The 17883-nt window shown below is 39.3% G+C and overlaps 1 protein-coding gene across 1 annotated transcript in view; it reads right to left on the bottom strand.

Annotated features, from left to right (window-relative positions):
* c9h19orf44 (chromosome 9 C19orf44 homolog) overlaps positions 1 to 17231 on the bottom strand; it is an 80760-nt gene extending 63529 nt beyond the window's left edge. The window contains exons 1-4 of the mRNA XM_028586800.1: positions 17189 to 17231; positions 16886 to 16997; positions 16635 to 16781; positions 16320 to 16505 (exon numbers count right to left, since the gene is read on the bottom strand). The gene's annotated coding sequence lies outside the window, so the exon portion shown is untranslated. The remainder of the gene's footprint in view (positions 1 to 16319; positions 16506 to 16634; positions 16782 to 16885; positions 16998 to 17188) is intronic.
* Positions 17232 to 17883: the final 652 nt, after the last annotated feature.

Raw genomic sequence — 17883 nt, 5'->3', positions numbered from 1 at the left:
CGTGTACATCTGATCTGGAATATGTTGGTGTCAATGGATACAGTTATTCAATTCGATACAATACAGGATACGTGACATTAGCTGTTTACACTAGTGTTGCTGTGGAACTATCTAGCAAGGCCAAAACCGCCTGTACAATCTCTGTGAAAGACTGGGGCCTTTTTCGTGAGGTCGTCTGTCCGGACCTTGACAATCCTGGCTTACCTGAGCTGGTGTATGTGTCTCAATGGGATAGTCGCAATGGCTCCAGTATCTATCGTGTGGAAGCAGACCGTTTCACTAGACCTACAGAGGATTTTTATTTTCCTTAGCGTGTGCAGTGAAAGGGAGAAGTTAGTTGCTGCCCGTGGTCATGAAGAATGGAAGTTAAAACCGTATCCTGTATCTAACGAGGAATACAACAAATGGTTTAAAAATGTGTTCTTTATACAATGGTGTGACTGGGAGATTTTGAAGAAACAGTTTGATACCATCGACTATGTCATCAATAGTAGTAAATGTATGGAATAGTAGTAAAATAAGGAGTTCTTATGAGAACATAAGAAAAAGATTGATATTTGGGGACTCTGACCAACAGTCTCTACCCCTGCCACGGAACCTCTATAGACCTAAAATCATCAGACACAAAGACTAGCAAAACGGTGGGTCTAATTTGTATGTGATAATTATTTGCCAAATAGTTTGCTTTTTTGCTACTGTGATTGTAATGTGTGATTTTTTTTCTTCCCAGAGGATCTGGAGTGGTTTCATCCATCCCCCACAGGGACGCCTCCTAACACCCCTGGTCTATTTGCACCCCTAACGGCAACCGGATCTCCTCAATCCCTTTCATCATCGTCATCATCGCCACCTCTAACGCCGGAACACTTCCTGCCACCCCCACCTACACCTCCTCTGCCACCATCTCTATTGATTGGGGCACTTCCCCCTAAGACATATGCATATCAAGCTACCCCCTCAACATATGCTGCATTACAACAGGGTAGTGTTGTTGATTGTTCGCACACAGAGGCGCCTGATCAGACGGATGGTGTGGTGTCATCTTTGTTTATAGATAGCGTTAAAACAGCGTCTCTACATCTTCTTAACATTGTTCTTTACAAGTATTTGGAAGAGCTTTGTTTGGGCTGTCAGATCAATCATCCAAGCCAGAAACAGCATGCCTGTTTAGAGGGGCTACCAGAACACTTCTACACTGTCCACTTTGAACAGCTTATGAAAAGACTACTGACTGATAAATTCATTGGAGTCGTACAACGTTTTCTGTCCATGAAACATCTCACGGCTGATGAGGGTAGAATCCGGGGAGCATCCGAAACAGTTTTGTACGAGTTGAAAACGGCTGAAGATGTTACGACTAAAATCAGTGCTATGTATGACAATATGATAGGGGATGATGTTGTCAAAATAGCCAAAATTAGAGAGATTGGTGACTATTGGAGAGATTTATATGCAAGAAAAACAGGGTGAAAATATGGGGAATTGTTTATGTGTAATATATAACCATATCAGTGAGCGATACCACGTATCGCATTTATCTGGTATTTTAGATCAAGCCATTGCTAATAATGTGAACAACTGATGGTGATTGTAAGAAGACAACATAGCACCCCTCCTTGGGAGGATCTGTTGCAGAATCAATGTTAATGACACGTGAGAGTATAGTGGAAACATTTTGTGATGGCATAGCCAACATTACACGCAATTTTAAGATGCTGAAAGTTTATCACCTACTTACTATGTATACAATGCTTGTAGATACAGTGAGTTTGTATGTGCAAGAAAAACAGTATACTGATGTCTTACAGGATTTGCAAAAACTGCATATATTCATAATCTAATTAGCCAATATGCTATCTATGATAGAACGGGTTTCACTTTCTTCATAACTGCCATATGTATGACTGTGTGAGTGTGTTTTGTAAAAATAAAAAGAATGACATAACTCTAATGTGTTCACTTGTGTTTTAAATGAATCATGTAGAAGGTTATGTTAAGGCAGGTTAGTTTCTGCTGAGGCAGGATGCGTATACACTGCACGCCCCTGCATTGAAACACTTCCCAAGAAACAGAGTGATTGTTAATGGTATCGATAAGCAATTTCAGGCTGATTTGGTCGATATGTCTGAATATTCAACGGAAAACGATAATGTGCAATATTTATTGACATGTATTGATGTGTTTTCTAAAAATGCCTGGGTAATATGTCTTAAAAACAAATCGGGTCCTATTGTGACAAGTGCCTGGAAATATTGAAACAAGGACGCATACCCCAGAAGCTTCAAACAGATGCTGGAAAAGAATTTTATAATAAGGTTTTTCAAAAATTGATGACACAATATAAAATTCACCATTTTTCCACATCGAACAAAACAAAAGCAACTGTTGTTGAGCGTTTCAATAGGACTTTCTAAACCAGAATGTGGAGATATTTAACGGCTGTTAACTCGCGCCGATATATTGAGGTAGTACGAGATATGGTTGCTGCTTACAACTCTGCATACCATAGGTCAATAAAAATGGCTCCGTCCTCCGTATGTAAAGACAATGACAAAACTGTCTTTAACACTCTGTACAAACTGAAACCACATGGAACAGTGCTGTTTAAATTTCAGATGGGGGACACCGTTAGGATATCAAAGCACAGAGGCATGTTTCGTAAAGGTTACTAACAGACTTTTACAGATGAGTTTTTTAAAATATAAAAACGTATAGGTAGAACTCCTCCTGTTTATATACTGAAAGACAATAGTGGGGAGCCGGTGACAGGTACCTTTTACGAAGCAGAGTTACAGGCTGTAATTGTAGACAAAAACAAAGTGTTTAAAATTGAGAAAGTGCTGGCTCGAAAGAAAACAGGACGTAAAAAGCTTGTAGTTGTGAAATGGTTAGGATGGCCGGAGAAATTCAATTCATGGATCTCTGAAAAAGACATAGTTGATGTAAGATAAAAGAGCGGGGCCAGTCTTGTAATATTAGTCATTGTGGTTTGTTAGTGAAAGGTGTTGGAGCTATGAATAAGAACGGATTTTTTGTTATGCTACCTAGTAATGCCTCACAATTAGTTTATCCAAATAATAAGATTTGGCAATTCAGAACAAAACTGGCTAAACCGATCATATTACAATCGCCGTATGAAGTTGGTCTTAATGAAATTCAATATCCCAGGGTCTGGAATAGTTTCACTGAGAACGATGCCAAGGTTGATTTCATCGACACGAAAACGAAAATGTTCAACAAGCTAAGGCTAACAGTTGGTTCTTATAATACGATCGACAGCATTGTTAAAGAATATAATATGAAATGTGCGGCTAACACAGCCCTAGCCCACATAACTATGAGCCACAACCCTATCACTATTAAGATTCTTTTCACAGGAGGAGACGGCTGGAATATTGTGTTTAGGGGGCGTCGAAATTCTTGGGTTCATTGCAGACTCTGTGTTCAAAATTCACATTGGCCCCCATTTAAAATGTGCAGCTCCACACCCTGCCGACATTCATGGGGGTTGTTATAATATATTTATTTATAGTGACATTGTGGACTACCAGCTAGTCGGTGATAGTCATGTACCCCTACTCCGTTGTATAAATATCTCTGATGAGAGCAAACGTATGCCCACTCTAAGTTACGACAGTCCTCACTACATCGTTGTCACACTCGACTATTACTGATATTCAGATAGAACTACGAGACGATCAGAACCAACACATCCCTCATTCTCATACGGAAAAGTAATTGTCAAACTACATTTTAGACCTGTAAAACAGCATTAAAATGATGAGGAAAGCGTACACAACCGATGATGGAAGATATATGCACTATTACATGAATCAAACTGGTGGAGAGTTGCCGGGATTCATAGGGTCCAGCACACAATATGGGCATGGATTAGGGGGGATATTCAGAAATTTATTTCAAATGGCTGTTCCACTTTTAAAAAAGGGGTTTAATATAGCCAAACCCCATCTGAAAACAGCAGCAAGTGGTTTTATTGGCGATGTTGTGACTAATGTCAGGAATGCATCCAGACAACAGGGCAATGGGCTCATGGTGTACAGACGCAAAGCATTAAAAAGAAGCCCACCAGGATGTGGGCGTAGCCGGACTGTGAACAAAAAGCATAAAAACACCACCAAGAAACGAAGGATCGTCAAAAAGAAGGCATCTGTCAGTAGGCGCAGAGCTCCGAAACGACGCTCTCTGGCCCTGACAAAAGACATATTTTAATTTTACAGAATCAATCATGGCGTTTATTCATAATCAGTCCGAAGAGTGTGTGAAGACAGAATTGGATCTGTTTACAGTACCGTACACACAAACATCTATCGAAAAATCTGTAGAAAAAATTTGTAGAAATCCCCCCAATGTCAGCTATAACGGACGGCGGTCCTATTGAATTTTTCATTTCGGCTAGCGGAGAGGATTATCTAGACCAGGGGTCGACAACCTTTTTCATATGAAGTGCCCTTTTAAAAAATTCTTGTTTATTAGTGTGCCATGTTAACATTAATTTTTTTATGATAATCACATCAAAATGTAATATCCAGGGAATCTGTAATTTTATTCCATACCAACATTTGATAACATTTATTTCTCATAATCAGGGGCCTGTTTCACAAAACCAGGATAAGGGATTAAACCTGGGTTTCCCAGTTATCCTGGCTTAATTAGCCTTGACTTGGTTTCACAAAAGCGGAGGCACATAAATCACCATGGAGATTTATTCTGTACAGCTAGCCTGCTCCTGACCAGGCTAAAAGCCAGGATTTATTTAATCCTGGAGCCTTTTCTGATCACCCAGCAGTGGTTTCACCTTATTGTTATCAGCCTGGATTAAAATACAACAGGTACATATTGCTGTTCATTTAAGTACTGTTATTAGTTAAAGTTGTGACCATTATTTTTTTATAATTATTCATGTGACCGTCATTGTTACGGTTATATTGCTGTATGAAGACTGCTGTTCATATTGTTGTTAGAAGTTTGATGGATATATTATGGCAGTTGTTGAGATAATTAGAAAAGGCGGATAACATTTCAAATGTGTTTTAAATGAAGTCTGTTACTAAAGGCAATACATACAATGCTTTACATTTCTATAGTTGACCAATGCACCTTGAATTATTTTAGTTGAGAATTTTTTTTTTATTATTCTTTAACAATAAGGATCATGTTTATTCGTCTTCCATGTGCATTGTATTTGGAATTCTTAGCATACAATTTGTGTTGTCCAGTAAACTGGGACTATAATTTGGGAGGATTGAAGAATTTTAAGAACATATTCTTATTGTACAATCCTCCCAAATTATAGTCTTAGTTCACTGGACCAATAACTATCTAGTGATGTAGGCTACTGTACATTCATGTAACAACAGGGAGAGGACACCTCAATGGTTTTTGAACTTTTTTGCTGGGGGGAAATAACTGAATATACTCTGTTCCATTCATGTTTACAGTGTGCATGGAATTTATCACTTAATTATCTTTATAGTTTCTAGATTTTAGTCCAATTTCTTCAGTGTCTTTATTTTCTATGTCCATACAGTACATGAGGGAGCAAGGCATATCATATGTAGAGAAAGAAACTCGTCCTCTAAAAAATAAAAAACGCGAGAAGAAGCGTGGCAGATAATAGCAGACTGACTGAATGATATATCTAAAAATATACATTTATGAAATACTGCTCTTAACTGAAACCATTCAATGAGTCACTGTCATTTGCAAAAACGAACAGTTGTACACTTTGCATTAAAAGCGAGCAGTGGAAGTTAATATGACTTAGGAAATTTATATTTAAGCCCATGAGAGAGAGAAAGCGGGAGGAACATAGTGAAAGAGATATTTACACATCATATTTTAGCGGTGTAGAAAATTGATCTTCATGGTAAATTCCATGGCAAAGAGTACTACTGTTAATTTGTGCAAATGATAAGTAGCCTAATCCTTGAATGGTATGATTATGACGGTTTCAATTCAGAGCAGTGGTCAGTTAATGTGTATGTTTATGCTGCTTACACATTCAGTCGGTCCGTGATCGTCTTGCTGCGCTTTTTCTCGCTGTTTTATTACAGCTGCCGTGTTTCTTTTCTTTTTATACAAATCATGTGTTTCAAGTCATCATACTTCCACAAGAAGCTGCTGCTCACTCGGTATAAAGTATGAACAATGCTTATTCTCCATTTTGGCATCCGTAAATCTGTAATCGACCTCTCGGTCTTTTGAGGAAAGCCGTGGACGCACATCTATCAGAATTACTTCAGCCTGGCTCAACCTAGTCGCTCCTCCTCAGCCTGGCTTGGCCTTCGTGAAACGCACCAAGCCAGGCTGCACAGATTAGACTAGGTCAAGCCTCGCTTTATCAGTTATCCTGGATTTATGTATTCTGCTTTTGTGAAACAGGCCCCAGGACCTTGTAATTATTATTATTATTATTATTGTATATTATTATAATTATTATTATGGAAACATGGTGTTAGTATGCAGTCCTGATTGGTGGAAAATGGGCTGACAAAAATATCACTGTCAAAGAGCCTGAAGTGAAAAGTTGTGGAAAAGCCCAGCTTTAATGACGAATGGACTGATAAGCAGGTCCTGTATGCCTCATTTTCAATGAAACGATGCTGTGGAAAAATAATAATAACACAACCAGCATCATTATCAAGAATGAAGAACACACATAATGATTGCATCATTCACGTGCATATTAAGTAGCCACATGTATTTGTTTTGGTCTTATAATGCGTCCATATTTACCGCTCCAGTGGAGAGGATGGTTTCTTCAGACAGCTTCAGTTTATACGAATTTGTCCAAATTTCAAGATTCCCTGCAAACTAAGATAAACAGACTACAAACCGACAGCTTTTGTTTTAGCTTGTTTTGTAAAAATTTGCTATTTGCAGAGTAGAGCTGTGTTTGCGTAAAACAGCGCGGTGGACAAGAGTGGACTGAGCAGACAGAGCAGATTGAAATATCGCTTTCTACATGTTTATGCCGGTCTACACAGGTGAGTGCATTGATAAGTAGTGACTTTTAACTCACAAAGGTTTAATTGTAGCCTCCTTACAGTAACAAGACGTTAGTTCATCTGCCCCAGCGGCCGTTGGTAATCCTCTTTGTATTGTTCCCAGTCAGAGATATGAGTCAATCAAACTACCGTAAATAACAGGTTGCGCACAGGCGCCCGATTTATTTTATCCTCCGTGGGTGCTCACACGCGCACACCCTTTAAAAAAAAAAAGTAGCCTAGTCAAAAATCTTTGCATTTCAGAACCTTAGGAAATGGACAGCGGCCGACACGAACACACGCGCCGTAAAGTAGCCTAAGCTATCTTTCAACTCAGGACAGCGGCACTTCTCACAGATAGGATTGGAGATGAGAAGTTTAATCAGCTTCGTGGGAAATTATAAATCAATGCCACCGACATGACCAATCACACTATGACAGACGCTCCACTTACTGTAGCACCACCTGCAATGTTTAATATTAAATTAATGTAAAAATGAACTGGCAGTCTGGCACACGTGGCTGCGCAGTATTTTTCGTGGATGCTCAAGCTCCGGAGCACCCACGGTATTGGCACCTATGAGGTCGGCAACTGTGAACGTTGTAATTTGGCATGCGGATGAGAGAGTGCTTCAGCATTTCAACCATGATTTCAACACATCAATAATTCTCTTGCACACATATTGCCAGCGTGCCATTGGTTAAGGTCCCGCGTGCCCATGGTGGCACGCGTGCCTAAGGTTGCCGACCCCTGATCTAGACCTTAACGATTCATACATGTATACACGTGTAAGGATTACAAACCCTGATGTCACATTGTTGGCTAACGCAGCTGATGTAGGTTTTATAAACTATCCTGGATGCAGTCTTTTTTCACAAGTAGATATAATGTTGGGTGATAGACTGATCACACAGTCTTCAAATACGTATCCTTATAGAGCCCTTATAGAATGTCTTCTGAATTATGGAAAAGACACATTGGCTACGCAATTTAGCACAGGGCTATTTTGTAAGGACACAGCGGGCAAAATGGATGAGACCTCTATCACAGGCGATAATTTGGGGTTGACACAAAGGGGTGAATACACATCCGAAAGCCGTATTGTGGAATTAATAGTACCAGTACACGCAGATTTGTTTTTTCAAGAAAAACTGTTGCTAAATGGTGTGGACATGTCTCTGAAATTCATCCGTTCAAAAGATGACTTTGTACTAATGACCCCTGGAAATGTCCAATTTGCCGTGAAAATAATGTCTGCTAGTCTATTTGTCAAGAAAATAACAGTGGCACCGACTGTTAGACTAGCTCATAGTCGTGCCCTGCAGCATACTAATGCAAAATATGCTATTGACAGAGTAGCTCTAAAAACCTTCTCAATACCTACAGGCACACGTGTTTGCAACCAAGAAAACTTGTTCATAGGACAGATTCCTAAATTTGTAGTCATAGCTTTTGTAGATAATGAAGCATACACCCGTAACCCCTTTAATTTTGGAAACTATAATACAGAATTTATTAGCCTTTATGCAGATGGACAGCCTCACCCAGCCCGTCCTTTTCAGCCCCTTTTTCAAAGAGGGCAATATGTACGGGAATATTATCAACTGATTGGATCAACAGGACGCCATTTAAAAGACAGGTCACTAGCCATAACACGAGATGATTTTGGGGCTGGTTATACTCTATTTTGTTTCAATTTGGAACCTGACGGTGGGGGGTCAGGAAACGTTTCACTGATTAAGAACGGTAACGTTCGCTTGGAAGTTCGGTTCAGAAATCCCCTTCCTAGGACTGTGACCCTTATCTGCTATTATATCTAACCGAAGGCAAGTCCTATTGGATCACTACTAAAGATGAATACAATAGAACTCACTAGCGTCCTCAGAAAAAGAATGAATAGAGACACAAATTTCTTAGGAGTAATGCCATGTGATCATCTCCCAAAAACCGTTGTTTGTAAATTACCTACAATGCTATTTGTAAATACACAGCCCAGTAATATGCCGGGTGAACACTGGCTAGGTATTTACATTACAGAGAACAAGCATGGTTTGTTCTTTGATAGCTTTGGACATCCACCTACCTTTTTTCCTCAGGAAATTAGCAATTTCCTCTTAAAAAGCTGTGTGGAGATGTACCATTCAGCAAACCAAGTGCAAAATAATTATTCTACAACATATGGACAGCACTGCGTTTTCTTTTTATGTCATATTCAGAAAAAGATTCCTTATACAAAAGTATTGAACATGCAACGATACAATGGTCAGCCATTTTATAAGCAGAATACATCCAGATGTGTGTCACGATCAGAAATTTAAATGTGTACAATGTTCATGCGCCACCTATAGGTAAAAATTGTGTAAAAGTTGTGTGATGATGTTTTTTCAAAAATAAAGAATGTGGAATATACTGGTCTTACAATGTCTTAATTTTTGTATTCCTTTTTTATTTTTTAAAACAAATTATACAGAAAAAAAATGCATTCAACAGATAAAATTAATGTAAAACATTCATTTAATGTCACAGGTTTACATACAACACTGCATTTTCATGTGCTTGAAGAAATTACCCGCTCAATGGACAGAATTAATTAAAAAAAAGAATATAAAATGTATGTCACAGGTTTACATACAACACAGCATTTTCATATGCTTGAAGAAATTACCCCCTCAATGGAAAAAATATTAATAAAAAAGAAAATATAAAATGAATGTCACCAGCTTACATACAACACTGACTTTTCACATAGTTGAATAAAGAAAACACACCTCAATAGAAAACACACCTCAATAGAAAAAATAATAATAAAAATAGGTTTAAAAAAAGTAAAATATAAAGTAGTGTAATAATAGAAAATAAAAATAGGTTTTAAAAAAAGTAAAATATAAAGTAGTGTAATAATAGAAAATAATAATAAAAATATGTTTAAAGTAAAATATAAAAAATTTGTGTAATAGAAAAATAATATAAAAGATTAAAAACTAGCCCAACGAGTCTTAGTAACGGGTGGTGTAATACTAAATGTTCTAGGAGTACTAGTTGCTCGTAAATCAGATGGCGTACCATGTATAAATACAGGGGCCATTCTTATTGCTCTAGGAGTGCGAAGGGATTGTAAAGCAGTCATAGGCGTTTGTGTATTAAATACAGGGGCCATTCTTATTGCTCTAGGAGTGCGAGGGGATCGTAAAGCAGTCATAGGCGTTTGTGTATTAGTTTCAGCTGATGCAACCGTTTTAAAAGCCTCAATAGAACGGCGTACCATCGTGTTTGGGATTACGGATAGTGGCACATTTAAGATAGCTAACGTTTTTAAAAATATGTTGCACCCTTTTGGTCTAGAGTGGTCTGGAACATTATTATGGGTTGTGACACTTTTCAGCAGATCATACAGATGACTGCCTGGCACATTCTTATTTTCAACAACTATTTCCCCTTGATTTGTCCAAGATAACTGGTCATTGTGTCGGGATAATGAAGCCAATATGTATTCCGCATTTCTTTTGTTTCTTATAGGCATATGTTTCAACACTTCTGTCTTTAACATATTTTCTTCTTCATCTTTTGAATCATCCTTTGAATCAACTTCAGGCATTGATAATGTAATCACACTTTTCTCGCGTTCACCCTGTTTTATCATGACTATGTACCTCTGTAGAATACTTGAATATCTTTTAGCTTTTTCATATACATCAATGTCAGGCTGTTTCAATATATCACTCATGGCTCGGTCCAAATCACTTTGTACAGACTGTCGCAGAGATACATTTGAGGAGTCCGATGTTTGAGGATGCTGTAATGCCGCTAATTGATTTTGTGGAACCAAAAACATTTTCTGAGTGTGTTCCATCTCAATTCCTGTTGATAAGACTTGCTATGAATGGGATAGCGGCCCCCAGTAGAGGCAGTAGAAACCCGCCTGTTTGATTGTCTTTTTTTTTTTTTAAATGTTTAACTTTTTTATCAGCTATTAGTCTAATAACTTTCTTCTTCTTCTTTAACAGCTTGTACTGAATATTAGACAGTGGTATGTGACCTCTTAAGACGTTCAAAGCTATTTTACAAAGTGCATTGATAAAGTCTGGACTAGCGTTGCTCACAATGATACCTCTCGCTCTGGGTGATGCCTTATGTAGCATGTCTAACAATGTAAAATTCCTCTCCATTTGGCTTGACATTATTACACCTTCTTTTTTCTAGGAACGTATACAACCTGCTGTGGGGATATCAGAGCTGTTCTGAGTCTTAAAATATCGGGGGTTGTGGATTTATAATCTATCAATAGATAGCCAAAGGTGTAACAAGTTGCGTCGTTAAAAGCCTCTAAAAAATATTATGATTACCGGGGAACATTTGTCGTGCCAGTAAGCTTATCTGATGTTGATCTCTAGCATTTTTGAAAATAATCATATAGTTCGTGTTCAAACTGATTGTACGACTAGCTTTACCTTGAATAAACTCTGCACTAAATATATACAGCTAATACGTCTATGGTGGACATACTGGGTGAAAACTTTTTGAACTTCCAAATTATCACTGGCTTGATTCATTAAATCGTCTATAATGAGCAAATTATTCTTAGTAGTAGGCAAGAGTGTTTCGTCGCAGAACGATTCCGGGAGACCTTGTACAAAATTTATATTCACTGTTTTAAGCAATTGATCGTATATTGGTTGCCAGCATGAATAGATGTATACTATGTTATCGATTTTTTGTGAAATAACAGAGGACATGTTTTCAATAATGTTTTTGACAAAATATGTTTTTCCACAATTAGAGGGGCCGCTGATAACAAGGCTGAAAGGGTGTTGAAGCCTACCATCAAATCCTGAAACATCCCTAGTAGCCATAAGGGACGGTTGTATAGTCTTGGAGCACACGTCGTTTCTTGTAAACAACCTGTACTTTCCTTGTCAGGGTGTCGTTTTTGAGATGGAACTGTTTTTTGTCGCGCTTTATTGTGAATGCTGTTGTGGTCAGACGGTTAGGAGGCTGCTGCTTGGTCACAAAGGATTGAACAAGACAAATTAACGATTCATGTTAACGATTCAAGTGTAACCACTTTGGCATTTGCGGCATTAAGGGTTACACCCTTGCATTTAACCTGTGTATGTCCTTGAGCGGTTCTATAAGCATAGCATTTAGGACCCCCCGAAACAAACTCCAATATATAATCTTCGGTAGGAGCCCCACAGACTTGGGCGCAATTTAGTTCATCCGTTAAATCGCCAAGGTAAGGACCTAGAGGTGGGATCCACTCGTTGTCTCTGCTTGTGAACAAAATGCTGTCAGTGTCACAATACAAAATACGTTCCTGCAGTTTATCCAACAAATCATATAGCTCCATGCGAGCATAGGCGGTGGTCATGGCTCCTATAAAAACATTCACATGTTTTACTCTGGATGCTACCCCATCTGTGTATCGCCACTGGACAATCGCTGCATCTGGTGAGATGAATGAGAACTGGCGAACATCAAAAGTGTCGCTGAACATGAGCTGTGTGAAGCGGGATGGTTCTGTTATGAGCTCAGCAGTAGTCATGTTGCTACGCATGGCAAATTTGCCCCAAAGACTATTCAGAAGCAATTTATTTGTATGCCTGACAGCTTTGTTAAAACATATCTTGGCCGGATCAAGACGGGTGCCTTCGTGTGCATAATAGTCATCTATGTACTTTTGTTTTTCGTCTTCTGTTTTGATATGTCCAGGGTATTCTGAAGCCTCTTGCTTACGTTTAAGAAATGTCTTAACATAGGCTTTAAAAAGCTGATCCGTTTTTTCTGGGAAATGCCAAACTTCAGCAATGGAAACAATCTTGTACCCTTTCTCTACGGCTTTCTGTAATTCAAACGTCACCCAAACGCCAGACAACAACCGCTCTTGATCGCTATGTGTGCAAGGTGTTGTTTGATTCATCTGAACGGCACACGCAGCACATAGGGGGAACATCAGTTTACCGTTACAGTGGTAGGGCAACACAGGGTGATACAGGCCTCTGGGGGGTGCTACTGTACATTTCACAATGCCAAAGTATGTGTTTATGTCATCAAAATCCTTGTGTATTATTTGGGGATGTCCTATTGGATAATCTCTTTTGGACTTAACAGTTGGGTACAAACTTGTGAAATCATAGTATCTGATTTTTTCATCATTTTCTACCTGGTGGTACAGCTTCATAGCATTTGTCCGGCCTCCAAAGAGGGATTCGCGTGGATTGAGACGCCCTGGCTTTTCATATGTTAACATGAACTCCTTAACGGGATTTTGTGCACAGCCTGTCTCCAACGGGAGACAGGGGAGGAACAATGTTTTAAATACACCCATACATGAGGAGGCCAATGTAGCGTATGCAAACGGATCTAGGCCAGTGCATTCATGGAAGGCCTCTCTGTATATTTTACATGCTTTAAGCAAAACCGTTGCATAGTTAACACAATAGCTGAGCAGTTCCTTTCGAAAGTCAAAAGGTGTGTCGCGGACCGTAACGTACCAAGCCATGAACGTTTTCTTAGACTCGTCACTCATAGCATTATAACCATATAGAGCAGGTGCAGGATATATAATATAATAAATAAATATAATTCTCATTCTCTTGCTTGTTAAATTCGTGTGGGAAGAATACTTTGAGAAGATCTGAGAACCCCATGGCTGCCGGTGTTTTAGACAGAGCCATAGGGATAAAACTGAATGAATCGATCCAACGCTGATTGAAAGTAGAATCGATCATCAGAAGCACCCTAGAACCGCGCATAGTAATAGTTGGACAAAGTTTCTGACTCACCAGATACTCTAAAACTATATAACTGTCAAAACCTGATGCATTGTGTGCTATAAAAGTATAGCCTTTGTATTTCTCCTGTCTGTAGTTCTTAATGAATGATGCGACGCAGTTTGATGTTTCGTAGCAGTTGACCGTCCATATCCATAACGCATACAAAATTAGCTTCATGGCGCCCATATTGATAACGTGTTTCGAAACCGTAAAAGAGATACTTATCACTACTATGTTTGCGTTCGAGGGGCTGTATAAAGCACTCGTGCTTCGTAGCACCTAAAGGCTCTCTACAATGTAGGCATTTTGGGTTTTTACAGATGTGTGGATTTTTCGACACACGATATGTCGCGTCAAAGGACTCGCAATATTTGTTTTTATCGCAGGGTATAAGGCCGTGTTTCACATCGGGTTTTTTATGGTTTTCAAAACACTGTTGCGATTTGCATATGTGTCTACAGTCTGTACATTTAATGGTCTTGTCAGGTATACAAGCCGTGTAACACACATTACAAAGCCAACTACAACTGTGCCCCAGAGGGTTCTGGTAGGTCTTGTAACACCCATCGCAAACGTACAACGCCCCAAAAAAAGCCGTTTTATTTACGATGAGATAATAATGCTCATGCAAATACAACCATGCTGTTTTCACATCTGGTTTGTTGTACGTTTTGAAGATCGCTGGTTTTTTACATCCGGCTACATGATGGAATATAACAATTTTCATTTTCAAATGTTTCTGAAATCTGTCAACATCAGAGAACGAAACCTTATGTGTGTAGTCAAAACCCAAATCACTATGCAGCTGCTTGGCATAATTCATCTTCTCATCATGCGACAATCTGCTATTTACATAATGTGCCAGGCAGAGAGAAAAGCAGAGATTGTCGTTACCAGCGTTATTCTTGGGATTATACAAAGCATTACCTTTTTCTGACAATATTTGATCGTAACCAATGCTTCCTAGTTTTCGACGTCGCCCAGGATTCCCTCCCGACATATTGCGCTTTATTGTCACGATTAATTCTAAAGCGTTATCGGTCAGTGAATTATCGTTACTTTGCATAGCTTGTGAGACTTGCTCCAGAAATGTATCTGTGTTATAGCCATCGCTTGAGTTCAACATTGTTTGGATAGGAACATCTACGGCCGGACCCCTTAACTCAACATTTAAAACGCTGTCTTGCGTTGCATTGCCCAAAGCCCTCTCTATTAAACCTGTTAGGGTGCTATACACCCTTTCAGGCACACTACCAATATCAGTCAAATCAATATTTCGCAGATCAACATCTTGACGAAATTCAGCAGCATTAAAAAGGGGTATCTGTCTGGATGCTATTTCAGATGTTACCTTAGATACTCTCCCCGCCCCGCAATGCACACCACCCTGAGGATTTTCTGGGGGTGATGGAGGGGCCCTATAAGTGCTTGTGGACGGTTGGGTACCAGCCTGCTCATCTGTACAGGATCGTTTTGATGGCTGAACACTTCGGAAAACATGCAGGTCTCTTATTACCCTGATCTATGCCTGAGGGGGCTGTATTTGGTGATTGTGTAGCGTCTGTATTGGACTGTTTATTGTTGGAATATACGCTTGAAGGACCATTATGCGACAACTGTTCAGGGGCAGGACTATCTGATTCTTGTGTTTTCTCACTGCTGCTTTCACTATCGCTATCACTAGGCATAGATTGGGCCCAGGCTTCGAATATTTTGGCATGTATCGCACACAATCGTGCAAAATCCTGAGGATTACTTACTGCTCTTGTGTAATCGTCCTCGCATGGCCATTCTAGTTCCTCATCACTACTATCGTCACACCCGCCTAAGGGCTCAGATTATTTTGTTTTTTTGGGTGGGGGTGACATTTTTTATTTTATTTTTTTATATATTTTATTTTCTTATATATTTTGCACAAACTACAGCCTGTTTAACACTTTTTTACTGTGGGGGCATATTCATTGTCTTTTTAAGGCATACTATCATAGGTACAAGCAGTGTATTGAGAGAGCTGACCTGATTGGCCAGAGTTGTGCCAAACCCTGTGACCAAATCAACCAAATGCGTGTTAGCTCTGACCTGACTGGCCAGAGTTGTGCCAAAGTCTGTGACCAAACCAGTCAATTGTGTGTTAGCTGTTTGCAAGACATCTAATTTATTCATAAGAGCATCGTTTTGTTTTCGTAATTCGGCTAATTCTGATTGTATTTGTTTATAATGGACATCTGACGCAAGTTGTTGAGGTGTAGTGTTGACACAATACTCAAAAAGCTCTTCACCTTGAAGCAATGTTACCTGCTCAGGACCTCCTAGTGCCCCACCATGTTCAAACTGATTGTTAGTAATATAATTAGGTACTGCTTGCTTATCAAGGAATGGAATGTTAACCTCTAATACATTTACAGGATTGGTTACTGAGGTATTACCCCTGTTACACTTTTTATCTGACACAGTTATGACAGAGGTGTGTGGTATACAGCTGACATAATCGGAGCCTTCCTCTGTGCTATAGATACAGTTAAAGAGGTATTCACCTACATTATATTCAGGGACCTCCTGCAAAGCTGCCTGACTCGATTGGTGGGCTGTAAGCGATGTCTCTGTTAGTCCGATGTCTTCAGACCCTTCTCCTGTAGCTTCCCGATTTGGTTGGTGGGATGTAGGTGCTGTCTCTGTTAGTCCTGTGTCTTCAGACCCTTCTCCTGCTTCTATGGCATGGATTGTCTAGAGGTATAACAACATATTTTTTTGGTTAAATAAAGACACACACACACACACACACACACACACACACACACACACACACACACACACACACACACACACACACACACACAACACACACACACACACCTCAAATGTCTTTTGTAAAGGGGTATCCTTTTGTTCCCTCTCAATGGAGACACTCGGGGGCTGGTAGGGCTTTGGTGTACTATGTGTGAAATCACACTTAGACGACGACAAATGCAAGGACGCTAAGTCTTTGGTAGCCGTTAGTTGCTAAAACAAAGGAAAATCCTTTTTAACAATATATACATTATATTAAAAAAAGCTTTTATAACACAATGTAAATATATTCTGTTGGATACAAAGGGGTTTCTCACCTCTGCAGCTGTGTTAGGATCATAAGATACAGTTTCCGAGTAAGATGAGACCGGAACAAAGGAATGGCGGCGTCTTTTGGGCGGGAAAACCTTTCTGGTATGGCTTCTCAGCCTGCAATCAGCATTAGATTAGAAAAAAACTTTTTTTTAAATACAAAGCAGTATATGAACAAAGGAATGGCGGCGTCTTTTGTCCGGGAAACCTTTTTGGTATGGCTTCTCAGCCTGCAATCAGCATTAGATTAGAAAAAAACTTTTTTTTAAATACAAAGCAGTATTTTACTGTTTTTCTTTTCAACTCACATCAATAGATCTCTTCTTAGGCTTGCGTAGACATCCGTTTCTGCTCCACGGGGGTGACTATGTGAAATCGTCCTCAGGTGTCAAATGCAATGACACCAGGTATTCGGTCGCCGTTAGTTGCTAAAACAAAGGAAAATCCTTTTTAACAATATATACATTATATTAAAAAAAGCTTTTATAACACAATGTAAATATATTCTGCTAAATACAAAGGGGTTTCTCACCTCTGCAGCAGTGTTAGGATCGTCAGATACAGTGTCCGGGACAAAGGAAGGGCGGCTTCTTTTCGGTGGGAAACATTAAATTAGAAAAAAGCTTTTTATTAAGGGTGAGGCTATTTGCACCCCTGGTACAATTAGCAGTGTATGCTATTTGTACCCCTGGTACAATTAGCAGTATGCTATTTGTACCCTGGTGCAATTAGAAGTGTATGCTATTTGCACCCCTGGTACAATTAGAAGTGTATGCTATTTGCACCCCTGGTACAATTAGCAGTATGCTATTTGTACCCTGGTGCAATTAGAAGTGCTATTCGTACCCGGGTGCAATTAGAAATGAATGCTATTAGTACCCCACCGGTGCACACAGCAATGTGTTCTATTAATACCCCGTCTGGTACAAATATCAATGTATGCTATTTGCACCCCTGTGCATTTACAGTACCTTGGCATATATTTACACACAGTTATCCATAC

Source organism: Perca flavescens, chromosome 9, assembly GCF_004354835.1.
Source record: "Perca flavescens isolate YP-PL-M2 chromosome 9, PFLA_1.0, whole genome shotgun sequence".
NCBI lineage: Eukaryota > Metazoa > Chordata > Actinopteri > Perciformes > Percidae > Perca > Perca flavescens.
Note: the sequence above shows the minus strand (reverse complement) of the source record. Positions and strands in the feature narration are given on the sequence as shown.